At 38.5% G+C, this 17,237-nt stretch overlaps 1 protein-coding gene across 3 annotated transcripts in view; it reads right to left on the bottom strand.

The window, feature by feature from the left end:
- COL14A1 (collagen type XIV alpha 1 chain) overlaps positions 1-17,237 on the bottom strand; it is a 245,527-nt gene that overhangs the window by 176,470 nt on the left and 51,820 nt on the right. The gene's annotated exons all lie outside the window — the stretch shown is intronic.

Below are 17,237 nucleotides of genomic sequence, written 5' to 3'. Positions count from 1 at the left end.
AGAGTTCATCTTAACGTCTTTTAGACAACTTAGTGCTAAGAATACAAAAACATTCCCATAGGAGCAGCCATTTTTTACAACTCTTCCCTTAAATGTATTTTACTAGAAAAAAAATTGTGGTAACGGTTGGCAGTAGAGCCAGTGCTCTGGAAATAGTTAGGAAAATACTGGGCAGGTTCACACCATCCTGGCAACTCAGCCTTCTGTGTATTTTAGAAAGTAGTGTCTGTGCAAAAGCATCCAGCTCTGGGCTTTCGCCTGTTGATTCTTTCCAGGAAAGGTCTTAGCAACACCAGTGTGTGCCAGTCAGCCGAGATGGGAAGACAGCCAGGAGGCAAAAAGACAGCTCTCCTATCCTGATAAATTTATGCTAGAGGAAGTGATAGGAAAAGAGAAATACGGGCTTTCTGAATTCAAGGAAATGTCACAGCTGCATATTTAATCCAAGAAAGGTACAGAGACTTTTTCTTAAAAAGGAAGGGCTTTTGGAACAAGATAATTGGAAAAAGGCCAAAGAATTTCCCGAAAGTCAAACGTTTTTTGCATATTATGTATATGTGACAGTAAATTTTGTTCCTAAAGATCATGTAAATAATTGATTTTTTTAATGGCTCAATTAGGATTCAGGACAAAGATTCAGAAGAGGATGCCCAGTGGCCATGATACCTATGTTTTACCATCAGAGAAGGCCCCACTCACAGCAATGCTGTGGAAATGCAAAGGGCATATGGCTAAGCCTCTACAAAGATGGAGGAGGCTGCCTGATCTAGGATAGATCTGTGCTTCTTTAGGGGAAATTCACCATTTCTATTCACACAGAGCCAAGACACAGGAATATTCTCCAAGTGTTTCACAAAGCCTTAACAATATCGAGATGGTTTGGTTGTGTCCCCACCCAAATCTCATCTTGAATTGCAGCTCCCATAATTCCCATGTGTCATTGGAGGGACCCAGTGGGAGGTAATTAAATAATGGGGGGTCTTTCCCATGCTGTTCTCAGAATAGTGAATGAGTCTCACAAGATCTGATGGTTTTATAAAAGGGAGATTCCCTTTGCACACACGCTCTTGCCTGCCGCCATGTAAGCTGTGCCTTTGATTCTCCTTTGTCTTTTGCCGTGATTGTGGGGCCTCCCCAGCCATGTGGAACTGTGAGTCCACTAAACCTCTTTCCTTTTTAAATTACCCAGCCTTGAGTATGTCTTTATTAGCAGCGTGAGAACAGACTAATACTTTTAGTACCTACTGTAACATTGCTTTGTACTCTAGTCTGTGCTTCCAAAGAATTGCTTAACTTTGCTGAATTTTCATATTAGGACTAGAGATCATTAAGTGTGTGTGGCGGGCAGAGGGGTTTTGGGGGTGGGTTTCTTGTATCCTTTTTAACTTCTTGCTGGCTTAGAAAAATCTTTGTTTTTTTTTTTTTAACATGTATAATGAAAACCAAAATAGAGAAGTGTTCATAAATAAGTTGAATATGCCTTTACCTAAAAAAAAAATAAAAGATAGTTGAACTACTATGGTTGGCATAGGCAGTTTAATATACGTGTCTCTGCACCTACCAGGCCACATTTTGCTTAAAGGATCTTGATTTTTTTCCAGATATAAATATTTATGGGATACCTAGATGCTTTTACCAGATGGGAAAAAAATGAATTTGCCAGTGAAATACTCCAGTATTCATTATGGAAGCTAAACAGTACAACTCAATCCAAAGTTTATATATTCACTTTCTGGCACCAGATTCCCTTTCTTAATCACCAAATGCAGAGCCATCAGCTGGTAACTTTGTATTTGGGAGTTAGCCCTACTGTACCACACTAAGAAAAAGGCTAAAATGGAATACCACAAAAAGTCACGGGATAAAAATTAATTTGTTTTTGGACATAACCAGGGAACACTGAAGTCTGGTTAAGCTTCAAGAACCCATTTTTCTCTGTTTTTATGGGGGAAACTTACTCTCAAATGGAGAGTAGTTTTCTTTATTTTCCAAAACTACTGGGGATATTATTTCACTTATAAATTAATTGGGAACCACATGGATAGGCGCTTAGAAAGGGAACCCTTTCTGCTTATTTAAAAGATAGCTAATGAAATTGGTATTTTCTGGTTCCAATAGACATGTTCTGTTTATTTAGCTCTTTCAAGTCAGAAATGACTTGGAAACACAAATTCCGTATAGCTCCTAAGCAAGATATAGAACTAATTGACTACAAGTCAAAAGATTGATAACTTTAATAAGACTAAAAATGTTTAAGTTGGTCATCAAAAGACATCTTAAAGAAAATAAAAGCATAAGTATGGGCTATGGTCAAGGTCATAGATTTTGGGGGTAAGATGAGCTTGAGTGCTTACAACACCATTAAAAATTACTAATTAAGTAACTAATTAAAAGAAGAGAGAAATAATCCTATCTAGCATGCAGAAAGCATTATCTAGAAAAATAATTTGAATGTTTATGTCACATAATTTAAGCACCAAAAACCTTAAAAGCAAACTACAACTCGGCATATTTCACTTGAAATTAAGACTCATAGGAAGATACTTTTTTCAACAATTTCAAAAGTCAAAATCTATCATTGGTTTTGTACTACAAAGTATGATTTTTGTTGAAGATTAGTACACACTCACTTGAGAACTGTAAAAAAAATATTTTTTCTTGTGTCCTAAATCCTGGTTATCGGCTCTAAGACTTATATAAACACAATGAACCCTAATGGCTATTTCCATCAAAATGTACACATGTGCAATGTTTGTCCCATCAACAGGTTTTCCTGTGCCAGGGGCAAACAGCTGTTCGTATACTTGGTACAAAGAGGTAATTTAAAAGCCGCTGTGTTCAAGTTCCATAATCATATATCTTAACCATAATTCCAGCTGTTATGGTGAATCTTTTTAAAGAAATGCATTCAAATCATTGTCTTACTATAAGCAGGAGCCCAGATTCAAAACTGAAGACAACATTACTCTCCACTGGCAAACACATTACCCATTTCACCATTCTTAGAGAGACACCAATCAGGAAGAAAATATTAAGTACCACAAAATGTGTTAAAAATCAAGTGGTAGAAAAGAAAACCAGACACACCTGGGAGCCCAGGTAAATGTGTAAAACCCAGCAGCTAAATGTAGTTTAAATCTATAATATAAAGAAATGAGGGCATAAGCTTTTACTGCTAAGACAATACTCCCAATTAATTTGTAAAATAAAATCAATCCTTTTTGTCTACAAGCCTGTATTTAAAATTAAAGCAAAGGGACAGAGGAAATGACCTCTTGAATCATATTTTAATTCAGCTCTTAACTTTACATGGGTCTTATCTAAAATGCAACTCTGAAAATATAGGTGGTGTTTTAAAACATGCCTAAACAGCTGAACTTAAAGAAAAGCACTCAATATATGGCCTAGATTACAAAGATAATAACAATTTGATGTCACAGATAGAATCAAAAGGAACAATTGCACAAGTCCAGGAGAAATGATCCCCTTTCTCTTCTATATTTTCTGGAGTTTTGTGATGAGAAGAGTTGGAAGAACTAGTGATTTCTTAACATTCCATATTTGGAAATGATGTACATTATTATATTAAATGTTAAGTCTGGGTGTGGTGGCTCATGCCTGTAATCCCAATACTTTGGGAGGCCAAGATGGGTGGATCACCTGAGGTCAGGAGTTCAAGACCAGCCTGGTTAACATGGTGAAACCCCGTTTCTACAAAAATACGAAAATTAGCCGGGCATGATGGTGGGTGCCTATAATCTCAGCTACTCAGGAGGCTGAGGCAAGAGAATCGCTTGAATCTGGGAGGTGGAGGTTGCAGTGAGCTGAGATTGCGTCATTGCACTCCAGCCTGGGTGCAGAACGAGACTCCATCTCAAAAAAAAAAAAAAGAAAAAAAAAAAGTTAAGTCTTCCACACTTATCTATTGATTTAGTCCTCACAACAACTCTATGGAAGAGGTACCATTATTATCATTCCCATCTGCAGTCAAAAAGTATGGCATACAAGGACTGTGTGATTTGCCCAGGGTGTCACACAGCTAAGAAGTGGCAAATCTGGGATTTGAAACCCAAGTAATGTGTCTCCACAACCTATGCAATGTGTCTCCACAACCTATGTTTTTAACCACAGGGCTGTATACTGACTTCAGGAAGGCACTCTATGTTACATAAATTTAGAAAGCAAGGGGGAAAAGCTTGTAACATAAAGCAGTGTCTCTGCTGGGCTTGCCCCTGCTATGTCCACAGCTAATCTGTGCTGTTTGCTAACATTTCCAATTATTTTTCTAGAACGTTTTTCCCTCCCAAATAAATGCACTTTCATACTGAAGTTGCCCATGTGAAAAGCATCCTTCTTCCAAAAATTTTACACCAATTTTATTGTGTTACTGACATCACGAGAAACTCCAAACCCATGTTTATTCATCTGATGTTATGCAACTAATTTCCTGGATGAAATTTACTTATTTATTGAAAATCTATTTAGTGTTTATTATGTACCAAGCACTATTCTGAGCAACCGGAAACACAACAAAGCCCCCAACTTCTTGCAGTTTAAATTATTTTATTTATTTATTTATTTATTTTTGACTCTTAACACCACTCCGTGATTCAATTCTTAGTGAAAGGAAATAGACTATAATAAAGCAACATAGGTTCAGATGTAAAAAAGCGCTTTATAAAAGTAAACAAAATCATACAAAGAGTAACTCTATGTGGGGGCAAGGGGTAATGTTACTGTAATGGCAATAGTATGAAATTACCAGATTAAAAATCTTCCTTTTAAACCATGTTGTTTTTGTTCTAATGGCATTCAAATTAAAGTCCCAATTATGGTTTATATAATGAAATGTTTACAATGCATTCTTAGATAAAGGTATTTATCAACATAGTCAGTGAAGATAAAAAAGAGGGAGCTGACAGAAGATAACTTTTTCTGCCAGGTAAACTCCTATTCATCCTTCAAAATCCAGGTCACACTTTACCAACTTCATGAATCTTTTCCCACTCTCCTCAGATGGGACTCATTACCTGCCCCTCTTTATTGACTCTGGATTTGTACACTGTTTGTTGTGCCCATCACACTGGAATATTATGATTGGCTTCCATTTCTATCTCCCTGACTAGACTGTGAACTCCTTGACTGGGGAGCGCTTTTGTAACTTGCCTTTTTAGCCACTTTATCTGGCTCCACTCTTGACATATAGTACATCGGTGTAGCTAAAGTACATTGAATTGTGTTGTTAAAAAATAATTCCTATGTTCACATAGTTCACACTTCCAGTAGGACACTAGAGAAATGAGCCATGATGGCTCAATTAAACGTGTTCTCTCCTCCTGCCCTGCCCCACTACCGCATTGGGAAAGTGGATTACAGTTATTTAGGAATCAGGGAGATCGTATCAAAGTGGCCTGCCTTCCTTGATGTTTTCCTAATACTGGAGGCTAAGCTGAATGAAAGGAGAGTGTGTACTATTTTTATTCACCCTGTCTTAACCTCAGCGAGAAAACCTCACAGTGATTTCACCACAACTGGTCTAGGATTCATTTAGGGGCTTTGAATTATTTTGTTCTATGCCACTGGCAAAATATCAGGCTCAGCCATTCATTACACAAGACATTTGAAGGAATACTGTGGCCACAGAACGATTTTTCACTTAAGTCTCCTGTGAGGTTACATTCAAGTTTCCAAACCAAGAGCAAAAGAAAATCCCTAAGAATTTGGTACAGTAGAACTCTTGGAAGATCACTGTTACCATGTAGAGATTGGCTCCAGCCACACTACTGAAGGTATTTTTATAAAAAGAGTTAACATCATTTTACATCGCCGAAACTCAACGAGAAACCTTCATTCTGAAAGGGTTTTTCAATACATTGGCAAATTCTGACTTTTACAACATTCCCATGAGAAGCCATGTTGTCTCCATTTTTCAGAAAATTAAATTGAGGGCAGGGTGTGGTGGCTCACGCCTGTAATCCCAGCATTTTGGGAGGCCGAGGTGGGTGGATCACCTGAGGTCAGGAGTTTGAGACCAGCCAGGTCAACATGGTAAAACTCCATCTCTACTAAAAATACAAAAAATTAGCTGGACATGGTGACGGGCACCAGTAACCCCAGCTACTCGGAAGGCTGAGGCAGGAGAATTGCTTGAACCCAGGAGGCAGAGGTTGCAGTGAGCCAAGATCACGCCATTGTACTACAGCCTGGGCAACAAGACCGAAGCTCCATCTCAAAAGAAAAAAGAAAAAAAAGAAAATGAAATTGAGGTTCAGAGAGAACAAGTGACTGACTTACTGGTTACTAGCAGAGCTAGGATTGGATAACAGGTACTTTTCTCTTCTTCTTTTTCTCTTTTTAGAGACAGGGTCTCACTCTGTTACCTAGGCTGGAGTGCAGTGGCGCAATGCTAGCTCACTACAATCTCGCATTGCTGGGCTCAAGTGATCCTGCCTCAGCCTCCTGAGTAGCTGGAACAATAGGCACATATCACATGCCCAGTTAATGTCTGTTTGTTTGTTTGTTTAATTTTTGTAGAGATGGGGTCTCACTATGTTGCCCTGGCTGGTCTCGAACTCCTGGGCTCAAGCGATCCTGCAACCTTGGCCTCCCAAAGCACTGGGATTACAGGTGTGAGCCACCACCACTGCACCCAGCCACGACAGGTCTTCTAAATGTTTGGTCCAATATGCATTTTCCAACATATCACACTATCACTACCATGGAAGTTGTCCTCACAGGAGATAACATCAGAAACCATCTATGTAGGGGATGTGCAGCAAGGGGCTCATTTCAGCTGTGTCTGGAATTTGCATTAATCTGAGTGAGGTTAATACTCATTTAATCCAATCGTGGGTGGAAATGTACCTTTCAAAGCCTCCCCTGACAGTGACAGATGCCTGCCCTATCTAAAACAGTATTCCCATGACTCACTCCTTTTATCCCTGTTTTATTTTTCTTCCTAGAACTTCTGACTTCCTAGAAATATATTATACAGTGTGTGGTTAATTTCTTGTGCCAATTTGTCTAGGCCATGGGGTGCCCACACATTTGACCAAATGGATGTGTCTATGAGAGTATTTCTGGCTGATTTTTGTAGACTGAATAAAGCAGATTCCTCTCCCTAATGTGGATGGGCCTCTAAGGGATTGCAGACTGAAGAGCACAAAAATGCTGAGTAAGAGAGAAGCCTGCCTGACTGCCTTGAGCTCATACGTTGTCTTTTCATGCCTTGAGACTTGAACTAAAACATTGGCTCTTGGGTTTTGAGCCTGCCAGTGTTTGGATTAGAACTTATACTATCAGCTCTCCTGGTTCTCAGGCCATTGGATTTGAACTGAAACTACATGGTCACTCTCCTGGATCTCCAGTTTGATGACTGCAGATTTTGGGATTGCCCAGCCTCCATAATCACATGAACCAACTCTTTATATTAAATCAATATCTCAAGCCAGGCACAGTGGCTTATAATCCCAGCACTTTGGGAGGTGGAGGTGGGCAGGTTACTTGAGGCCCAGGAGTTTGAGACCAGCCTGGCCAATATGGTGAAACTCCATCTCTACTAAAAATACAAAAATTAGCCAGGTGTGGTGATGCACACCTGTGATCCCAGCTACTCAGGAAGCTGAGGCACAAGGATCGCTTGAATCTGGAAGGCAGAGGTTGCAGTGAGCCAAGATCACACCACTGCACTCCAGCCTAGGCGACAGAGCGAGACTCTGTCTAAAATAATAAATAAATAAATAAATAAATAAATAAATCTCTCCAAACACACACACACATCACAAACACATCTCACACATAAACACACACTTTCCTTTGCTTCCTTTTTTATATTAGTAATTATGAAAAGCCTACCATTTAGTGATAGCTTTCATCAGATGCTCTGCATACATCGTTTTCATCTAAGTCCAGTATTAATCCTATAAGGTAGATGTTCTTTCCATTTCACAGAGAAAAAATGGTTAAGTAACTATATAGGTTAAATAACTTGCCCACCAACAATTTGAATCTGGGTTTGATTCAAATTCAAACCCAGAACTAACTCCAAAGGCTGAACCATTCAACTCCCATCACAGAAGAGAAGTATTTTGGAGAAAGGAAGGGAGGGAAGAAAGAAAGAAGGAAGGAAGAAAGGAAGGAAAATGTGGACAAGCCTTGCAATTAAAGATAGCATGAATCAAAGCCATACGCATTTGTCCTACATTCGACCTGGGATGAATAACACTATGACAACTTACAGGAATGTGAAGCCTGGTTGCTGCGCCACAGTCGAAACAACATTCCAGCTGTCACTCAGAGCCCTATAGCTTAAGAGTAGCTAACAATCCTGTAAACACCACAGGCATCACATTTCTCCTCTGCTCTAAACTGGAAGAAGACATGACAGCTGTCTTCAAATATGTCAAGGGCTGTCACATAGAAGAGGGATTAGGAGGATTCTATATGCCCAGAAGGAGTGTGTAAAGTGACAGATTTCAACTCAATTAGACAATGTCCAAAGATGACTGTCTTGGGAAATATTAAAATCTCTGTTAAAGACAGCAGATGCAGGACAACCCTTGAAGAAATGGCTCAGGAGCCTCCACCATTCCCATGACTGGTTGAACTGCAGGACTCTCAAAGTGACCTAAATTTTAAGATTATTTCTTCCTTCCTCACCTACCATATTAAGCCTAAACTGTTCATTGTACTTTCCAAAGCTCTCCACTTGACCCGTCCATGTATATTTCTCAATTCCTCCCAATACAATTAGTCTTCTTTCTCCCAACAACATTCCCATCTCAGAAACTTTTGACTCAATTTTTATTCCCCCATCTCCTGTAATGTACCCTCTCCAAACTCTTCCTACCCTACCACAATACAAGATACCTAAAACGGATTTTAATTCCTTTGAAAATATGTGATCCTTCTTATATATTTTTATATAAAGTTTGCTTTAGGCCAGGCGTGGTGTCTCATGCCTGTAATCCCAGCATTTTTGGAGGCGGAGTCAGGAGGATCACCTGAGCTCAGGAGTTTGAGACCACCCTGGGCAATATGGTGAAACCCTGTCTCTACTAAAATACAAAAAAATTAGCCAGGCGTGGTGTCACACGCCTGTAGTCCTAGCTACTCGGGAGGCTGAGGCATGAGAGTCACTTGAGCTCCAGAGGCGGAGGTTGCAGTGAGCTGAGATCGCACCATTGCACTTTAGCTTGGGCTACAGAATGAGACTCCACGAAGAAGAAGGAGAAGGAGAAGGAGAAGGAGAAAAAAAAATTAAGTTTGCTATAAAGTTTTTATTGGTACAGTTGCCTAGTTGTTTCCTGATTTCTTGAAGTGAATATTGACCCAAGGAAAAAAAAAAAGAAGAAGAAGAAGAAGAAAAAAAAAATTAATTTGCTTTAAAGTTTTATTGGTACAGTTGCCTAGTTATTTCCTGATTTCCTGAAGTGAATATTGACCCAAGAAGAAGAAAAAAGAAGAAGAAAAATTTTAAAAAAATAAGTTTGCTTTAAAGTTTTATTGGTACAGTTGCCTAGTTATTTCCTGATTTCCTGAAGTGAATATTGACCCAAGGAAAAAAAAAAAGAAGAAGAAGAAGGAAAAGAAGAAAAATAAAAAAAAATTAAGTTTGCTTTAAAGTTTTATTGGTACAGTTGCCTAGTTATTTCCTGATTTCCTGAAGTGAATATTGATCCAACAAAGGCTATTTTAGCTGATCACTTCTATTTTAAAATGAAATTTGCTCAACTTCAGGAGCCAGTGTATTATATTCCCATTTATTTTCAGCTCTGTATATAATACTACATGATCTGGCTGTATGTTTACTTTGGTCTTTTAAGGTGATTTTCACAAAACTCAACTCAATTATCCTGCTTACTCCAATCCATTAATAATGAACTGATCCTGACATTTTGCAATTTCTGAAGTCACAACATCTGCTTAATTTGACAACAGTCATCCCTGCAGGTACAGAGACAAGATACTCAGTAGAAAATTCTTAGACAAGGAGGAAGTTACAAGTCAGAGAAGCCCAAGCATTCCTATGGGAGACTCACTCTGCCAAAATCAATAGCAGTCCTCATAGCTATAAGGTATCCAATTGTTTTAAAAATGATATGTTACAAGTTCTTTTAAGAATTAAGACATTTGAAAACTTATTTCAGACAGAGTTAAGAATTCTTACCACTGGAGAACAAGTTGAGAATAATAAACTTTGCTGGAGGCCAGAGGAAAAGTGTCAAAATTCTTCAAAACTATCTCATCAAGGGCAGTCAGGGAGGAACTAGAGGAAAACTGCAGGTCTAATGCTAGGAGAATTTCATCCAATTGTTGTCAGGAGTGCATAAGCAAAAATTTTTTTGGCGGGGGGCGCGGGGGAGAGTGTCACTTTGTCTCCTAGGCTGGAGTGCAGTGGTGCGATCTCGGCTCACTGCAACCTCCACTTCCCAGATTCAAGCAATTCTCCTGCCCTAGCCTCCCGAGTAGCTAGGACTACAGGTGCATGCCACCGCGCCTGGCTAATTTTTGTATTTTTTTTTTTTTGGTCATGTTTCAAAAAGAAAATGTTATGGAATGCTCAGAGAGCAGAAGTGAGGGGAGAAAGGGGCTAAAATTGCAGGACAACCTTTCTGTAATACATGTGTGGCATTAGATCAATGTTTCGCAACCATTTTTAGTTATCACTCCCATAAGGAGTCTTTAGATATTTTTTCCTCATCACCTCCTCATGAAATTTTAAAACCACAGGTATACCATATAGCTGCTTATATATGTATTGTATATTTATACTTAACACATAAAAGAATTAATATTTTCCCCTTTCACTCCCAAAATAAATTTTTGCCCATTCAAGGATATCACTCCCATTGAAACTGCATGTGTTACATCATTGTTTGTAAAAGAAAATTGTTTTTTCCTGAAATGCACAGCAACTTAAGGCACTATTTTAAAGGTGATCTTAATGGTCAAATTATACTCCATATGGTTGAAACTTTACTTTTTAAAAATACTTCAATTTTTTCATGATGTGGCAGAAACAAGTTCATCTTAATAGTGCACATTTCGGAGATAATCTAAAGAGAATTGTAAAACATTTTAAAGCTCCCCATAGTTGACTTAAATGTGTTTGCCCAATTCCATTCTCAATCCAGATATTTCAGTTAGGGCTAATACCATCCTTGCAGCTCCTGGTGTGGCCAGGCAGATTCTTTCATTTCCTTGTTCACCACAACTGGATCAGAGACGGGCACATGAATCAAGCTGGACCAATCAAAACTGTTCTTGAGATGCTTTCTGAAACTAACATTAAAAAGGCTTCATGGCCCACCATGCAGTGGTTCATGGCTGTAATCCCAGCACTTTGGGAGGCTGAGTCAGGTGGATCACTTCAGGTCAGGAATTAGAGATCAGCCTGGCCACATGGGGAAAATCTGTCTCTACTGAAAATAAAAAAATTAGTTGGACATGGTGGGGCCCATCTGTAGTCCCAGCTACTCAGGAGACTGCAGGAGGAGAATCTGTTGAACTCGGGAGGTGGAGGCTGCAGTGAGCAGAGATCGTGCCACTGCACACCAGCCTGGGAAACAGAGTGAGACCCTGCCTCAAAAAAAAAAAAAAAAAAAAAAAAAAAAAAGGCTTCCTACCACATGAGATTGGGGTTGCTCACTATTATGTAATTCGGGAACCTGGAACTCTGTGGGGGTCTTCATTGCCACTGTAGGAACCCTACCTAGAAATAAAGCCATCTCAGAGGAAGGCAGAGCCAGGAGATGGAGAAGCAAGAGAGAGTAACTGATACTAGATTGAGACCCTAGGTCCAGCCATGCTTCAGTTACATGAGCCAGTACAATTCTTTTTGTACTTAAACTAGTTAGAGTGTGTTTCTACTGAAGCGAAGGATTCCTGACCAATATGCTGCCTAGAATTTTTCAGTAAAGGTAGGTCATAAACTAAGGAGAAATGAAGTATAAAAAAAGAAGAGAAATGAATCGCACATAGACTCTGAGAAATAAAACAGTATTTCAATTAGCTCTACTGAGGACCGATAAATAAATGGTGGGAATTCCAAATTTTATAACGTAAATTGGGTTCTTACATTTCAGTGAAAACATTTTAAAATATGTTACAGACTAGTAGTATTCCCAGTGGAGAGGAATCATGTCTTATCTGCACTGTCATGGTTTCAACTAAGTCAATTAATACCACTTTTTAAAAACAGAGGTTTTGCCTAGGTTTTCTTCTAGGGTTTTTATGGTTTTAGGTGTTATGTTTAAGTCTCTAATCCATCTTGAGTTAATTTTTGTATAAGATGTAAGGAAGGGGCCCAGTTTCAGTTTTCTGCATATGGCTCCCAGTTTTCTCAACACCATTTATTAAATAGGGAATCCTTTCCCCATCACTTGTTTTTGTCAGGTTTGTCAAAGTTTAGATGGTTGTAGATGTGAGGCGTTATTTATGAGGCCTCGGTTCTGCTCCATTGATCTATATATCTGTTTTCGTACCAGTACCAAGCTGTTTTGGTTACTGTAGACTTGTAGTATAATCTGAAGTCAGGTAGTGTGATCCCTTCAGCTTTGATCATTTTGCTTAGAATTGTCTTGGCTATACAGGCTCTTTTTTGGTTCCATGTGAAATTTAAAGTAGTTTTTTCTAATTCTGTGAAGAAAGTCAGTGGTAGCTTGATGGGGATAGCACTGAATCTATAAATTACTTTGGGCAGTATCACCATTTTCATGATATTGATTCTTCCTATACATGAGCATAGAATGTTTTTCCATTTGCTTGTGTCCTCTCTTATTTCCTTGAGCAGTGGTTTGTAGTTCTCCTTGAAGAGGTCCTTCACATCCCTTGTAAGTTGGATTCCTAAGTATTTTATTCTCTTTGTAGCAATTGTGAATGAGAGTTCACTCATGATTTGGCTCTCTGTTTGTCCATTATTGGTGTCTAGGAATGCTTGTGATTTTTGCACATTGATTTTGTATCCTGAGACTTTGTTGAATTGGTTATCAGCTTAAGGAGATTTGGGACTGAGACGATGGGGTTTTCTAAATATACAATCATGTCATCTGCAAACAGAGACAATATGACTTCCTCCCTTCCTATTTGAATACCCTTTATTTCTTTCTCTTGCATGATTGCCCTGGCCAGAAATTCCAATACCATTTAGGACATAGGCATGGGCAAAGACTTCATGACTAAAACACCAAAAGCAATGGCAACAAAAGCCAGAATTGACAAGTGGGATCTAATTAAACTAAAGAGCTTTTCCACAGCAAAATAAATTATCATCAGAGTGAACAGGCAACCTACAGAATGGGAGAAAAATTTGCAATGCATCCATCTGACAAAGGGCTAATATCCAGAATTTACAAGAAACTTAAATAAATTTACAAAAAAAATCAAAAAGTGGGAGAAGGATATAAACAGACACCTTTCAAAAGAATACATTTATGCAGCCAACAAACATATGAAAAAAAAAGTCTCATCATCATCGGTCATTAGAGAAACTCATATCAAAACCACAATGAGATGTCATCTCATGCCAGTTAGAATGACAATCATTAAAAAGTCAGGAAACAACAGATGCTAGAGAGGATGTGGAGAAACAGCAACACTTTTATACTGTTGGTAAGAGTATAAATTAGTTCAACCATTGTGGAAGACAGTGTGGCAATTCTTCAAGGACCTAGAACTAGAAATACCATTTGACCCAGCAATCCCGTTACTGGGTATATACCCAAAGGATTATAAATCATTCCACTATAAAGACACATGCACACGTATGTTTATTCACAATAGCAAGGACTTGGAACCAACCCAAATTCCTATCAAAGATAGACTGGATAAAGAAAATGTGGCACATATACACCATGGAACACTATGCAGCTGTAAAAAAGAATGAGTTCATATGCTTTGCAGGGACATGGATGAAGCTGGAAACCCTCATTCTCAGCAAACTAACACAGGAACAGAAAATCAAACACCACATGTTCTCACTTATAAGTTGGAGCTGAACAATGAGAACACATAGACACAGGGAGGGGAATATCACACACTGGGGCCTGTCGGGGGATGGGAGGGTTGGGGAGGCAGAGCATTAGGAGAAATACCTAATGTAGATGACGGGTTGATGGGTGCAGCAAACCACCCTGGCACCTATGTGTATACCTAGGTAACAAACCTGCACATTCTGTACATGTATCCCAGAACTTAAATTTAAAAAAAAAACAAACCAAAAAACCCCAGAAGTTTTATTTAGTACTCCAGAGCACTGAAGAACAAATAACTGCATGCACAGTGAGATCTCAATCATTTAGAAATGGGTTCAACAAGTCCTTTTCTTCTTATTTGGCTCTTTTCTTCCTATTTCTTCCCCTTTGATCTTTGGAAATTTTAGTGTGCTACAGTTTTACCAGCATGATTATGGTTGTGACTATCTTTTTTGTTTATGCTCTTCAGAACTCTGTATGTTCATGTGGTACCTTTTCTAATCTACCTATTTTCCTTGTCATGGTTTTTCATCTCTTCTTTCAAATATTTCTGACATTAGTAATCATATTGTTATTTATTATATAGCCTTTTTTCTTCTTCTTCTTCTTCTTTTTTTTTTTTTTTTTTTTAGACAAAGTCTTGCTCTGTCACCCAGACTGGAGTGCAGTGGCACGATCTCAGCTCACTGTAACTTCCACCTCCCAGGTTCAAGTGATTCTCCTGCCTCAGCCTCCAGAGTAGCTAGGATCACAGATGTGCACCACCACTGCGGGCTAATTTTTGTATTTCTAGCAGAGGCAAGGTTTCGCCATGTTGGCCAGGCTGGTCTTGAACTCAAGACCTCAAGTGATCCAACCTCCTCAGCCTCCCAAAGTGCTGGGATTATAGGCATGAGTTACTGCACCAGGCCCTTACTATATAGTCTTTATGTAATGATTCCATAATTAAAGTTCATAGATTTCTGTGAACTTTTGTGTCTTCTGACTCTTACTTATGGCCACTTTTGTGTCTTCTGATTCTTACTTATGGCACACAGTTTAGTTCTATGTTTTGAAACTGTGAATTGCGAACTCTCTTTTGGCATTGTTTTATCAGGTCTTGGCTCAAATGTGATTTTGTGTTTGCTTCTGCTAGTCATTCCATTGCTTTTACCAACTGAAGCCATTTTTATATTAATTTCCTGAGTGGGCAGGCCTCAGAGCACATGGTAAACATAAATTTGGATACCTAAGCTGTGTGTGGCACAGGCCCAAAGTTATGCATTCTCAAGACTCTTCCCTCACTCAGGGCACAGGCATATACAGAGTGGCTTCCTCAGGGACTCCCTGCATGGATAAGGAGCAATTTTCTAGTTCACCCTGATGTTGTTGCTGAAACACCACATCAAATGTCTAGATAATAATAATTATAATAACAATGAGAATAAGGTAGAGAAAGTGAGAGGAAGAAAAGGAAAGTGAGGAGGAGGAAACTGGGAAACAAGAAGAGGAAGAAGCACTAATGGAGCATACTCTACGATCCAGGTATCCTTCAAATCCCTTAATGCATAAATTCCAGTCCACACTTAACCCCAATGTCCTGTTTATGATTGAACCCAGTTCTTTCCCCTTTAGTCTAGGAGTAGAGTCAGGTTCTTGCCAGCACTAACCTACAGGACCCCTCTAGTTCCCTGTACTTTAGCTACCTTCTAGTGCCTACCTAACGGAAATTAAAACCCTAACAGTCCCATTTTTACCAACTTGAACTCACAGTCCTGGGTTTGCCAGATCTAAGTCCCACAATAGCTAGTGGAAAGGTGTCAACATTTCAAATCAATCTCTTGACTGTGAGCCAAGAACCATAAAAGTATTAATGGGAGGTGAGAGATCCCAGTCAGTGAAAATATACCTCGAAAATAATCATGTCCCCAGGCTACACTCAACCATAATGACTGCATAATTCAGAACTGGCCCTTCTCCCAGAGAAGGCATTGGGCACATGTGTTGAGCCCCTGCTAGACTATGTAAGCTCCATGAGGGTAGAATTCTGCTTCCCATGCTCACCACTTAATCCCCAGAAACTAATTCAGTGCTTCATACTAGGGGATAATTACCAGCTCTTCTATGCATTCATTATTAAATCAATAATATAAACCATTGCCCATGATGATCTTAGCTCTTGCAAAATATACATGTTATTATTAATAGCAAATACTATGCTATTTATATATGTATTTAAACTGTTTTACGCATGTAGTAAATGCTATATATAAAATATGAGGCACTTACTATGTACTAGGCATTTTACACATTTTAACTCAGTCCTCAAAGCTAACTCTTGAGAGTTCTCATGCTTCAGGTAAAAAAAAAAAATCAACTGTGGGAGTATAAGAGGTAGAAATGTTCAAAGGTAGGCACGTGTTTATATCTACGTATATTTTTTATGAGTATAGCCTATGCAATTATGAAATAGCAAAATAGAACAGTTGTCCTCAGAAAAGCATTTCATTACTTTTTTAGTGAAGGATTGTGTGCCAACACATTCAAAAATTTTTAAACATCCTAAGACAAAGATAAGCAAACTTTTTCTGAAAAGAGCAAAACAGAAAATATTTTAGTCTTTGCAGGTCATATGATCTCTCTTGTAACTACTCAACTCTGATATTGTGGGAAGGCAGCCACAGACAATATGTAAAGGAATGAGCATAGCTGTGTTCCAATAAAACCTTATTTTAAAAAATAGAAGACTGAATTTTGCCCATGGGCCATAGTTTGCTGATTTCTGGAAAGAATAATTTAAGCTCATCTCATTTTTCCCCCAGAAAATGAGAGCACTGAGATTCACCCCGACAGTGTAGGGACTACAGTATTTTTAAAAATCCATTAAAAACAAAACAAAGAAGGCTGGTCATCTTAATTTTAAAAATCACTGAAAAAGAAGAAGAGAAAAAAAAAACCCTATGCTGTTTTTCCTATCAATCTCTTAATCATTTCCAATCAGGTTCTGCATTCTTGTGCAAAACTCCAAAAATGATTAAAGAAAGCTGTTTGGACAATGATGGAGAAATAGCCATTAATGCAAATGTGCCAATATTATGCTCAAAGGCAAATACCACTTTTGTTTGTGAGTTAATTTTGGATTATTAAAGAAACATGTACAGTAGATTGGAAACAAGTTAAGTATTTAACTGCACAGCCACTTCTGTTAAGGATCTTAACTCTGTGCATTTAAACTAAAATTGTAAAATATGTATAATATATCTGATTGTATCTGAGCCACTATCA

The sequence above is a fragment of the Macaca fascicularis genome, chromosome 8 (assembly GCF_037993035.2).
Source record: "Macaca fascicularis isolate 582-1 chromosome 8, T2T-MFA8v1.1".
NCBI lineage: Eukaryota > Metazoa > Chordata > Mammalia > Primates > Cercopithecidae > Macaca > Macaca fascicularis.
This window is presented reverse-complemented; position numbering and strand designations above follow the sequence as displayed.